Source organism: Mus caroli, unplaced genomic scaffold (assembly GCF_978045245.1).
Source record: "Mus caroli unplaced genomic scaffold, Mus_caroli_1 scaffold_10, whole genome shotgun sequence".
NCBI lineage: Eukaryota > Metazoa > Chordata > Mammalia > Rodentia > Muridae > Mus > Mus caroli.
In genome coordinates, this window is record NW_028227265.1 from 56,287,645 (window position 1) to 56,300,766 (window position 13,122).

The window sequence follows — 13,122 nt, forward strand, 5'->3', positions numbered from 1 at the left end:
TGCCATGTAGCCATGTAGAGCAGATCGGGACTCTAAAAGGAATAGCAGGAGCCTATGGTGCCTCACTCTCCACCCCTCTTTGTCGTTCTTAAGGTTGACTTCCACAATCCCCAGTGTTGTCTTTGTCAATTTTGTCTTTGGTAAAATAAATCATCACTAGGGTGGCTGCTGTCATTTTAAGCTATGTGTACACACACAACACAATGTTCAAACTCTTAACCATCTCTCTTTGTTATGAAGCCCAAATTTCAAACCTTAGGGTCTTTCTCCCATCTCAGGAACAGTATTGCATTAATTTACATTTCTAAATGGATTTCTAGTAATGTGTTGTAAGGGTAGATCTAGAATAATTAGGATAAACTCTGGAGCATAAGGCTCTAGTGGAATTACTATGCCACCAGCATGTGAGCAGTTTACAGATGGGTTGTTTTGCTTTAGAGAAAAGAGAACAACCAGATTCCTGGATTTCTTTCAAATGGAAAGATTCATAAACCAGGCTAGGAGTATTAAAAAAGAAAATCACAAAGACCTGGTGTTCTGGGCTAGGTATGATAAGGAAATGTTACTGTAGGTTATTTCCTATGGGCATACACTTATGGAAACTGACTAAAATCTTTCCATACCCTACAGACTCTACTAACTTGTCTTAAGACCCTCTTGTCAAAAAAAAAAAAATGCATTGCAAAATTTTAAAGCTTACATTGGAAACATTTGAAAATAAAATACCCATAAGTGAAATAAAAACAATAAGAGCCCCTAAATAAATAGGCTAAGATAGAGTTAAGTGTAAAGAGTGGAGAAATAGTTAAGACATTCATAAGACACAAGAAAGTTTAGAAGAGAGAATTTTAGCAGTACAAAGTCACAGCTAAAAATTTGCATCTTGCCCTTTAAAACTCATGAAAGAAAGCTTTCCCTCTCAAGGAGACTTTCTGTTTGGCTTTTGCAACTAGACTATAGCTTTGCGGGGGGGGGGGGGGGGGGGGGTGCGTGAAAGAAAAAAAAAAGAGAGGCTTTTGTGTTAGGTACCTGGCTCAGCAGAAACCATTATTTATCTTCCACTTTTACTGATGCGGTATTTTTCTTTTCTCCCCCTTTAACTGACAGATAATAATTGTATCAATTTATGAGGTGCAGTATGAGGATCATACCAATATACAATGTATGATAATCAAAGCAGGGTAATTAGGATTTTACTTCCTTAAACATTTATCTTTGCTTTGTGTATGGAGCTATTAAGTTCCTCCTCTAGATCTTTATAAAATGTATGATGAATTGTTATAAATTTGAGTCATCCTATCTGCTGCAGTGGAATACATTTCTTCTACATAACATTATTTTGGTACCCATTATCCAACTTCCTTCTGTTCCTACTATACTCCAACACCCTTCTTAGGCCCTAATGATCATTTTACTATTTCATCTTTTTATGTGATTGACAATTTGCATTTCCACAAGTGAGTGAAATCATGTGTTATCTTTCAGGCATTTTGTCAAATACTATTCTCCAGTTCCATCCATGTGGCTATAAATCACAGAATTTAATTATTCTTATGGCCAAATTATACACTATTTCACTTGCCTCTTTGACACTGTGGTAAAATGCCTGACCAAAATAATCAAGGGAGGAGGAATTTGTTCTACAGTTTCAGTTTATTGTGGTGGGAAAGAACTGGTGGAGACTTAGTGTTGAACTTGTGGCAGCCAAAAAGCTGAGAGATAACAGAAAAAAAATCCAGGGCAAAATAGTGTCTTTGCACATACCCATTCAATGACTTAGCTTTTCTACACAGATCTCATCACCCACAATTTCACCATTTCCAAAATGTAAGTAAGTCTTTTCACCATTAGCTCCATGAGTAGAGTAAAGCATTAAGTAGATCCAAATACTCATCTCATCTCTCTGAAAATGAGCACCTGTAAAAGTGTGACTTACTAGTTTCCTTGGTAGTTTTAAATCCAGACAAGAGGACAATAATGATTAAGCATCATGCTGAATGCATATGTATGCATGCTACACTTCCTTATCCCTTTCTCTGTGGGTGGGCATTAAGGTTCTCTATATTGGCACTGTCCTATTCATTCTTCTGTTGCTTTGATTAAATACTTTGACCAAACTTAAGGGATTGGAGGACTTATTTCAGCTTTATTTCCAGGTCACAGTCCATCACTGAGAGAAGTCAGAGAAGGAGTTCAAGCAGGAACTGAGACAGAAACCTTGAAATAGAACTTCTTGCTGGCTTGCTCACTGGCTCATGTTCAGATACTTTCTTACACAGCCCAGGAACATCTGCCTAAGGAATGGTGCTGCCCATAGTGGATTAAGCCCTTTTACATCAACTAGCTATTAAAGATAGTCCCCAATAAACATATCCACAGGTCAATATGAACAAGGTAATTAATTCTTCAATTAAGCTCTCCTCTTCCCTGGTGACTCTATGTTATGTCAAATTGACAATAAAAACTAGCCAGGATAGTCACTATGCATAGTGCAGTGATCATGGAAGTGTAGGTATGTCATGACTTACTGATTTTACTTTATTTTTTAGCAAAGAGTCTTTATATCATATAACCCATCTGTAGTGGCTCTTCCTGGTTGTCAACTTGACTACATTTGGAATGAACTACAATCCAGAATTGGAAGGCTCACAAGTGACCATAATCTAGAGGCTGGGAGATAGAAGTTTCTGATTTGGATCTTGGTATGGAGATCTTGAGGCATAGTGGCTATGGATTCCAGAAGATTAAGACAGGGAGATCTCCGAGTTCAAGGTCATCTGGGATTAAAGGTGTGGTGGAACACACCTTTAATCTGGGCTACACCTTCTGCTGGAGACCATATAAGGACATTGGAAGAAGGGAGTTTCACTCTCACTCCTTCGCCTGCTTGCCGTGTGGGACTGAGTAACTACTAGATCCTTGGACTTCCATTCACAGCTACTACTGAACCATTGTTGGGAATTGGACTGCAGACTGTAAGTCATCAATAAATTCCTTTACTATATAGAGACTATCCATAAATTCTGTGACTCTAGAGAACCCTGACTAATATACCATCTTTTTTTTTCCAGTTTTTATAAATCAATTAATTAACTAAGCACATAACCTCAACAAAGGAAAAAAAAACACAACAAAATGTCACTCTAAAATAATATTAAACAAACTATTAGCCATACATGGTAGGACATATCTGTCATCTCAGAATTTGGGAGGCTGAGGCAGGAAGATTGCAAGTTTGAAGCCAGATTACAAAAAAACAAAAACAAAACAAAATTCTTTGCCATATTTAAAAAATTATCACTCTTTAAGGTCTTAATCAAAAAGAACTTTTAGAATTTTAAGTCTAATTTCTGCATATAAAGTCAAAAGCAAATCATTTTATATCATCTATTCAAATAAAATATGGAAAATGTTTCTAGATATTTCTGGTTAGTTCTCAAATCTCCAATTTTGTCAGCAACACAGAGAAGAACAAGTCAGCTTCTTCATAGGGACATTTAGAATGATTAAAAGGTTGAAGGAATCATTCCAGAACAGATTAAAATTAATATATTTGATAGAAATGGACTTAGATTAGTAAATAGTAAAAACCATTGCTCAGTACCATTCACTATTCATCTTTTGTGTAACAAGTACTAGGCAGTGAACACTTCTATTGGGAAAGTTTGAACTTACCAAGATCAGAAGCCATTTCTGGCTATACTGGTCACAAACAGAACATGTTGACAAGGAAATACTGGCATACTCCACACTAAAAGCTGTCAGGAAGTAGAGGATTCTGGATCTCTGAGAATGAAGGGCAGCACATACTCCCCTGCTGTTCTGATTAGCAATAAAGTTGCTCCTGTCTCCCTTTAGGGGGTTCTGGGAGCTGAGAACAAAGGCCAGCAATACACCCCTGCTGGTCTGATTAACAATACAATTTCTACTGCCTCTCTTGGTCTCTTCAGCTTCTAATTGTTCCACCTTGATGAAACTGCCATGTTTCTGCTGCCAGAGAAAGAAAACATCTGCCCCTTGTCAGCTTCACTGGGACTATGTCCCACCTAGGCCTTTAACAGTATAGAATTGTGCCACTCTAGAGAAGATGGTCAAATGGTAGACAGACTAAATAAGGTAGTGAAATAAATTGTCTCAATGTCTGTTCCTTGGGCACCCAGTTACTTCATGTTTAAGAGAAATGTGAGACTGGGAGATGGCTCAGCACTTGCTGAACCCAGAGAGCACCCAAGTTTCCCATGATTCACACCATGAAGCTCATAATCTGCTGTAATTTTAGCTCCAGGTGACCCAATATCCACTCCTGGCCTCTGCAGTTGTGTATACACACACACATACACTCACACACACACACACACACGTTCTTTTAAAAATCTTTTAAAGTTGGTCCCTATTAATATAATATCCTTTCCATTTTTTTGTTGTTTTTCAAACATTTTAAAAATTTATGCCCCCCCCCCCCACACACACACACAAGTGTGCCACACCATGTATTTGACTGTGAAAAGGCAGCTCTCAGGAATTGATTTTCTTCTTCAACCACACATTGTTAGGACTGAATTCAAGTCATCAGGCTTGGAAGTTGGCTCCTTTACTATCTGAGCCATCTTCTCCTCCCCCACCTCCTTTAATTATTTCTTTTACCACTGAGATTGGGCTATCAAATGTTCTTCTCAAAACAGCATCCATAGTAGGACTGTCCCTTGCAATATCTCTCAGAATGAAAGACCCCTGAATAGGGGAGACCCTCACTCAAGTCTTGAGAAGACAGGACTCCCTAAGAACTCACGAGAGACCGTCCTTCCTGTAATCACACGAGGTTTATTGACAAGAATCAGCATGCTGGGGCCGACTTGTATCCCACACAGGAGTAGCTGGGAAAGGGGGTATTTAAAGAAAAAAACCATAACCCAGGGGGTAGGGAGGCCGATATGTAGGACCCTGCCCCTTTGTCAGTTGTACTTACTTCGAGACACCCCTGAGTGAGACACCAAGATGCAGATCAATGCTAAAGCAAGAGGTTTATTTTCTGCACATTGGGGTTGAACTCTGCACATTGGCGTCCATCAAGGTAAGTGACTAGAAGGTGACCCCAGAATGGCTATTACAAGCAGTTCTTATACTTTTTAGGGGCACAGGTTACATCAACAAGGTTGCAGTTCAAACTTATTGCCTAAGCATATTGACCTGTAGATCTATTGGCTAGCAAGCATGACACACATTTGAACTCTACCTGGACTTTCCAGAGAATCAGGTGACTCTCAGTCAGTACATTCTGTGGTTTTTCTGAGAAGTTTTTAATCAAGAATGTTCCTGTGGGTAGAGAATGGAACTTGGCCTACCTCTGTCCCCAGGCAGGAGTGGGAAGCTGTAAGAAGGGTGTGGGACTGGAAAAGCTCTTAGGGTCTCTAGCACCAAACACAAGTGGTATACTGCTGTTACTGGAAGAACCCATGAAGTCATAAGTAAGGATTGATCAGAGCAGGGCTGAGGCTAGAATAATTAAGTCTCCTTTGAGTTTGAGTAAAGTGTAGAGGCAGTTTATCTGTGCTTTCATGACCTCTGGGGTCAATCCTCATGAGAATGTGTCTGTGTATGTCTCTGAGTGTGTATTTTCATCAGCTGATCATTTGAAATCTCTGAAGTTGTTTGAGCCAGAACACCAAATACAGACTCAAAATGATCTTGTGACCAACGTCTTTCCACCACTTGAGTTGTAACAAAATTCAGCTCAGGTTCTAATAGAATAAGAAGCTATTTATAGCAAAAGAGTGACAGCATAAAACTAGCTGCTTCTGCAAAGATAATGCCTCAGGCAAGGGAGTTGCCTGTAAGAGACAACAAACAGCCTCATTAAACCTGAGGGTTGCTTAACCTAATTTTCCCTGAGGGCTGGAACTTCCAGGTGCTGGGAACCTTATCATCCAACCCCATCTCTGCTCTCAGGTCTCTGTTTTCTGAATCAGCATCTCTTCTTCTGTGCTCTGGACATTTGGTGATATTGCCAATTGAACCATCATTGCTTTAGTATTTGGTTTTCAGTTTCAATAGGTCATAGACTATTTCACTGCAATGAGTCAAAGTCCTTGGGTTCTGAGTTTTGAGCCCAAGATGTTAGTGATGTGAGGGTGTTATTTTAGTGTTTTACATTATGACCCATGGTCTGTGAATTCATTGTACTCTTTTGATTCAAAGTGTTGTATGTTCCTACAGCCATTTTCTTTCTGTCCTTCTCTTCTCCATGGAGTAGGAATGAGGCTCCACAGCCTGTTGTCTCCTCCTTTTGCTGTGTACTAATGTGATCTCATTACTTAGGGATGAGGCAGCAAGACCTTTCACCTATAAAGAGAGGGAAAATCAGAAGATAAAGATGATTTGTATGATAATACCAGACATGTGATCCCTGCCATTCCCCCCCCTACCCCTAACAACAGTGCCTTGGTAGTTTCAGTGGCCTGAGAAAATCACCTTTCACTTTTGAGATGGTTGCAATTCCTTGTTATTATAATTATTTTTCTGACTGAATGAAGATCTCACTTTTATAAAGGGTACAAATACTTGTGAATTTTCTTTGATAAAACAGAAGGGTTTTTGTGGTGTTCTTTATTCTACATGGTAGAATTAAAATAGACAAAGGAAACTTTTACCTGTTGAATTTCTTTTTTGAGGAGAATATCTCAAACTGTTGCAGTAACTCCTTTTGGACTATTATATCATGACACTCACTATACCCTTAAGGTCATCAAATGCATTGGTGCAATACTTTGTATTACACCACTGTATACCTTTCTCTGCCAGATTCTCACAGCTCCAGTTAAGCCAGAAACAATTATATATTATTTCCCAATGGTTGACTATCATCTGCAACCCATTTACTAGTATTTCAGAACTAAAAAGTGGTAAACAACTAAAAGTTGTTGTTATTGTTGTTCTTGTTGTTGTTAAAGAGAGGGTCTTAATATATAGCCCAGACTGTGGAACTTGCTATATAAGCCGGTCTTGCCTCAAACTCACAGAGATGCACCTGACACAGCTTTACATGCTGGAATTAAAGAAGTGAGCCACCACACAGGGTCTATTATTATTATTATTATTATTGATTGGTAGGCTATTGTATAGCTCATAAATAACATAGAAAGAAAAGATAATCAGGTTTAAACTGATATACAAATTAAAAGAACCTTGGAGCAAGTCATCATCCATGATGTCTCTGAGAGAGTCTGGTTAGGATGGAATTCCTAGGTTTTGGAAAGTAATTGATGCTTTAGCTCCTTAGCTGCAGTGAGATGTAGAACTCTCTGTCAGGACAAAATTTTTTATTATGACCTTTAAGTAGCTTGACCTTACTTATATGATCATTTTCTAGCAGGTATATAAACATAGAGAGGGAACGTTTGCTCTGCAATTGATGTTTGTAAATTATCTACTTTCTAAGACTTTTTGAATATCTTGAAATAACTAAGTAATTCCTTGTCCTTTGCAATAGACTCAACTTTCTAGACTAGATATCTGGAAACATCTCTTCTCCATTCTCCACCTGACACCTGCTTTAGTTATCATAGGGTACCACTATCAGGAAGCCAGTGTAGAATACCCACTTTGCACATATCTAGAGCAAATCCAAGCCCCTCACATAGAAGTGACATATGAGTATAGCATAAAACTGAACTCCTGAGGGGACTGCAAGTCTTTAACCTGGTTCTAATCAACCTAGGACCACATTATCCTTCCCACTGAAGGTGTTCAGTCATGAGTCTTAATCTCTTGAGTCTATTTCTTCAGCCTTCCTATTGCTTTTATAAATTAGTCCTCTTCTGCTTAGTGATTTACAGTCAAATTGTGCTGATCACAATCAAGACTGTCTTCCTTTGTTTTCCAGATCAAAAGACAGAATTCTATCTCCCACTATGATGGTAATACTAATCAGTCACTTCCTCCAAGACACATAAATAAATAGATATTTTAATATTATAATAGTACTTTGATATGCATTAGCTCCAAACACTCAGAATGATCACTATATTTGCTATTACTATCTTCATTTTAAAAGCTGTAAATCAAGAAGTAAAGAAAAAAACCAAGATGTCTGACGATGCCTGAGCAAGCATGTGGCAGAACTGGTCAATCCCCTCAAAGGTAGCATTTCAAGTAAGATTTCCTTATTCCCAATTTCTGCTGATTCTCTGCCATAACACATCTCATTAACTGAAAGAAAAAAAAAACAAAACAAAACAAAAAAACACTACACACCAAAAGATCCAGTATTAACAATAAACTCTTTCCTCCAAGAAAATATTTGCCAGACTTTTCTTTTTTTTCTTTTCTTTCTTTCTTTCTTTCTTTTTTTTTTTTTTTTTTTTTTTTTTGATCTGCAAAATTTTATTAAGCAATAGCTGGACAAATCTTACAATTTCAAATCATCAAGAAAAAAAAATGAGATTAACCCATTTCAACTTTAAAGGCAAAATAATTTGGAAAATTACATCATTTTGAATGCAAACCATTACTCCCTTCTAGAACACTTCCTGGACAATCTAGTATACAAAATACATACAAAGATAGGCAAATAAGGGAGAGCTCATTGAGATGCAATGGTGACTCGTAATAGATCTTGTCTGGAAGGTTAAAGCAAAATGTTGACTTTTCAAAGGAAATGAAAAAACCAACACTGCAGGGACTGATGTGTATGAAACAGTGCACGCTGTTCCCAAAGTGTGGACAAGAACATGCTGGTGGTCTTGTTTGGTCTGTGACATATGCACCCCACATTGCACATTTATGGGGACAAAAAAGATGACAGAGAAGGAGAAAGACAGATGCCAGCAGTAGCAATAGTAGTAAACTCGGAAACTGTGCCCAAATTTACAGTACTAAAATAATGCATTTATAAACAAATGCAAACAATACACCTTTGGTAAATAATACAGTGCCATTTCCACTCAAATGTATAACCCATGCTTTTCTACAGACTTTTCAAAGGCATGCTTAGTACTGGAACAAGGCAACAGACAATACCCTCATTAAGAATTGCCTAACAATGGGAACCATTTTTAGTTAGAGGTTTATTTCAGTGAACAGATACCATGACCAATGCAACACTTATAAGGACAACTTTTAATTGGAACTGGCTTATATGTTCAGAGGTTCAGTCCATTATCATCAACATGGGAACACAGCAGCATCTAGGTAGGTATGGTATAGGAGAAGCTAAGAGTTCTACATCTTCATCTGAAGTCTGCTAGCCGAATACTGACTTCCATGCAGCTAGGATAAGCGTCTTATAGCCCACATCCACAGTGATAATGAAAGACCCACAGCATGAGGACTCCCCCACGTTCTGACTCAGGAAAGGCGACACCTCAAATCACTCACAAGAAATGGTCTTGATGCAAACTGCAAGAGGACTTTTATTCCAAGAGCGCTCTGGGATCCACAGTCGTACACCATGCAAGGGTAGAGGACCATGGGCCCCAAGTAGCTGGGACAGGAGGTATTTAAAGGAAGAAACCACAACTCAAGGGGGGTGGGGAGGGCGTTGTTGAAAAATACCAAAATACCAGTTAAGAGTCAAGAGGAAGGCACAAGGAAAAATACCTGACAATTGTGCAGTTATTTCTCAAGACAGTTTCTATGAGACTCTAACAATAACACATTTGCATAGCAGGTTCCATGAATGATCAGGGTGGTCCTTTTTGAACAAACACTCCCTGAACCCAGGAAGTGGGTGGGTGGAGGAATGTCACTATCTGTTTTATGATTAGCATGCCTTGGAGCATTGAGTCACAAAGGTCACATTCTCAAGCCTGGGCCTAAAGGCCTAGAATTGTTGTTTTTATGTTATACTTTTTCATTCCCCACTTCTACATGTTAGTAGTTCTAATCTTAGAACTAGACACTATCTCTTCTCCCTGAAGCACTTGATCCTTTAAGGCATGGTACTGTTGTCTCAAAACTAAGAGCTGGACTGCACTAAATCTTGCTCTAATAAAGGTGACTAGCCTATTTAACACACATGGACCTATAATTAAAAGCAGAAGCAAAATCAAAAGGTGTCCCATAAGGGTAGAAAGTAGGGTGGTCAAGAGTACAAGATAAGGTTTTTTCCACTGAGTCTCAAGGTTTTTTCTGCACAGTGATGTCTAATATAGACCGAATCTCTAACTTGGAAGCAATGTGGGGCTTGCAGGTCTCCTTCTCTTGAGTAGGCCTCCTGTAGCTGCTTCCACACTCACTGTCTCACCCACTCGAGTGCCTTGAGCCTAGAGAACAAAGGCTGGGAAAGCAGCATGCCAGCACTATGTACAGAGGCTATTTTTACCAGTGGAGGGGGCTCCCCCATAGAGTAATTCATAGGGGGTCAGTCCAAGCTGTCCAGGGGTGTTTCTAACCCTGAAGAACACAAAGGGTAGGAGAGCTATTCAGTCATTAGCACCAGTCTCCATGGTCAATTTGATAAGAATCTTTTTAATGATTTTATTCATCCTCTCTACTTGTCCTGAGCTTTGGGGCCTGTATGCACAATGTAACTTCTAATCAATTCCCAATATCTTGGCCAGTCCCTGACTTAAAGGCAGGTCCATTATCAGACCCGATTACCGTGGGTATCTCAAACCTCAGGAAGATTTTTTTCTAGGATCTTCTTGGCCACCACATTGGCTGTCTCAGTCCTGGTAGGACTCAGCTTGAAAAGGTGTCTATAAACACTAATAAGTACTTGTTGCCATATCTAGCTGGCTTAATTTCTGTAAACTCTACCTCTCAGTAGGCTCCAGGCCGGTTGCCCCTGAGCCTCTTCTCAGGAGTATACATGGAGTGTCCTACATTAATCATAGCACAGGCCTTGCAGCTTTTGACTATGTCTTCTGCCAAGTCAGAGAGTCCTGTAACGTAGTAGTCGAAGGACCTAACCAGACCTTTTAATTTCTTGACCCCCAAGTGGGTCAAGTAATGTAAGTTGGTAACATACTTGTGTCCTTCTTCCCATGGGAGAACTAGTTTCCCTTCTTCTGTTTCTACTACCCCATACAGGGCTTCCTTTATCAGTCCTAATTTGTCCATAACTTGATAGTCCTCAGGGTTGTATCTAAAAGTGGTCTCTCTGACATCATAATAATCTTTAGGCTTCTTGACTGCCAGGATCATTGCTCCATGGGCCGCCTCTTTGGCGGTTAGATCTGCCATCTGATTCCCTTTAGCCATAGTATCTATTTCTCTTTCTCTGCAGATGTCAACAGCCCTCTTTCTCTGTATATTGCTCCGTGCAGTGGCAAAAGCATAACTGCTGTTAGTGTAAATGTTGATAGTCTTCCCCTTTGCTATTTGTAGAGTTTGTATCAAAGCCACAAGTTTGGCTTTCTGGGCCGAAGTCCCTTCAGGGAGGCTGCTGGCCCAGATCACTTGCTTTCTGTACACCACTGCTGCCCCCACCTTCCACTTACCTTCAACCACGAAGTTACTACCATCCGTGTACCAGCTCAGACTTCCAGGCCAAGGCTGATCCTTCAGATCATTTCGAGTACCAGTTTCTTCTGCCAGACGTCAGTGCAGTGATGAGTAGGTGAAGAGTCATCAGTCACAGGCAGTAGGGTAGCGGTATTGATGACATCAGGGAGAGTGAAGGTCACTTGTTCAGTCAACAAAAGGCTCTGATGATGTGTCATATGAGCATTGGTCATCCATAGGTCAGGGGGCTGTCGGATAATGCTTTCAAGAGTGTGGGGTGCCACTACAGTTATTTGCTGTCCCAGAATGAGCTTATCAGCATCCTTAACAAGCAGAGCTATGGCAGCAATAGCTTTCAAGTAAGAAGGCTACCCGCTGGCAACAGGGTCTAACTTCTAGGATAGGTAAGCCACTGTCCTTTTCCAAGGTCCCAAAGTCTGGGTAAGGACTCCTCTGGTGACCCCTGCTCTCTCATCAGGCAAGGCTAAGGCTGGGGCTGTTAGTAGGGCCTTTTTAATTTCTTTAAAGGCTTTCTGGTGATCTGGGGTCCACACAAACATCTCCCCTGCCTTGGTTAGGGGGTACAATGGGGCAGCTAAGGTCGCAAACCCAGGAATCCAGAGCCTGCAGAAGCCAGCAGTGCCCAAGAATTCTCTTACTTGCCTTGGTGTAGTTGGGGTGGGGATCTGAGTTACAGTCTTTTTTTCTGGCTTCCGTTAGCCATTGCTTCCCATCTCAAAGGGTGTATCCCAAATAAGCAACTTCAGTCTGACACAGCTGAGCCTTTTTAGCTGAGGCTTGGTACCCCAACTCACCTAATTCTGTTCAGCACATTGGTCTTCTGTTGCCAGGTTCCCTATCTGTCTAGGTCCTGTCTTTTTTTTTTTTTTTTCTCTCTTACCACTGCGGCCAAGATTCTAGTCAAATTTTGTTCTTGTCTACGATCCCTCCTGTCTTCTCTTTTTTCTGCTTCTCGCCTTTCTCTTTCTTCTGCCTCCCACCTCTCTCTATCTCTTTCTTCTCTTCTCTTTCCCAGTCTCCCACTTAACACACCTTCTCTGCCTCTTTCACTAGATCATGTAACTCAGCCTCCTGTAACCCTTCCAATCTCTGAAGTTTCTTTCTGATATCCAGGGTCAACTGCCTTATGAAGGCCAGGGCCATTGAGGCCTTCTGGGCTTCCGAGGTAAGATTAAAGGAAGTGAACCACCTGAAGGCTTCCATAAGCCTTTCAAGGAACTCCGAGGGAGGTTCGGTCAGCCCCTGCATTATCTCTCTTACCTTAGCCAAATTGATGGGCCATTTTGAGACGCCCTGGAGACCAGAGCCTGGCGATAGATTTTCAAACTCAGAATTCTCTCTCTCTCCTCGGTTGTGAAAAGCATCTGCAGCAGCTGCTTACAATCATCCCAAGTTGGATGACAACCCTGTGAGGTGTTAGGGATCCTCTGAGAAAGGGGGGGTGGGTGGTTAGTTTTCCAGTTATAAAGATCAGCAGAGGAAAATGGCCAGTACTGAATGGGTTGAAGGTTGGGTGGGACTCTGTGCTCTGTGTGTGGCTCAGTTTTCCCCTAGCAGGTCCATCTCCCACTGCCCCCAGGGGCTCGGGGTTCTCTGGCGGTTGGGGTTGAGGCTGTGGATAAGGGGAAGGTAGTGGACTAGGCCACTCAGGAGGCTTTT

General features: G+C 40.6%; 1 long non-coding RNA gene across 1 annotated transcript in view; it reads right to left on the bottom strand.

Annotated features, from left to right (window-relative positions):
• Positions 1-11,546, bottom strand: part of LOC147002381 (uncharacterized) — an 89,222-nt gene extending 77,676 nt beyond the window's left edge. Inside the window, exon 1 of the long non-coding RNA XR_015048723.1 lies at positions 11,439-11,546. This is a non-coding gene — a long non-coding RNA (uncharacterized LOC147002381). The remainder of the gene's footprint in view (positions 1-11,438) is intronic.
• Between the last annotated feature and the right edge of the window lie 1,576 nt (positions 11,547-13,122).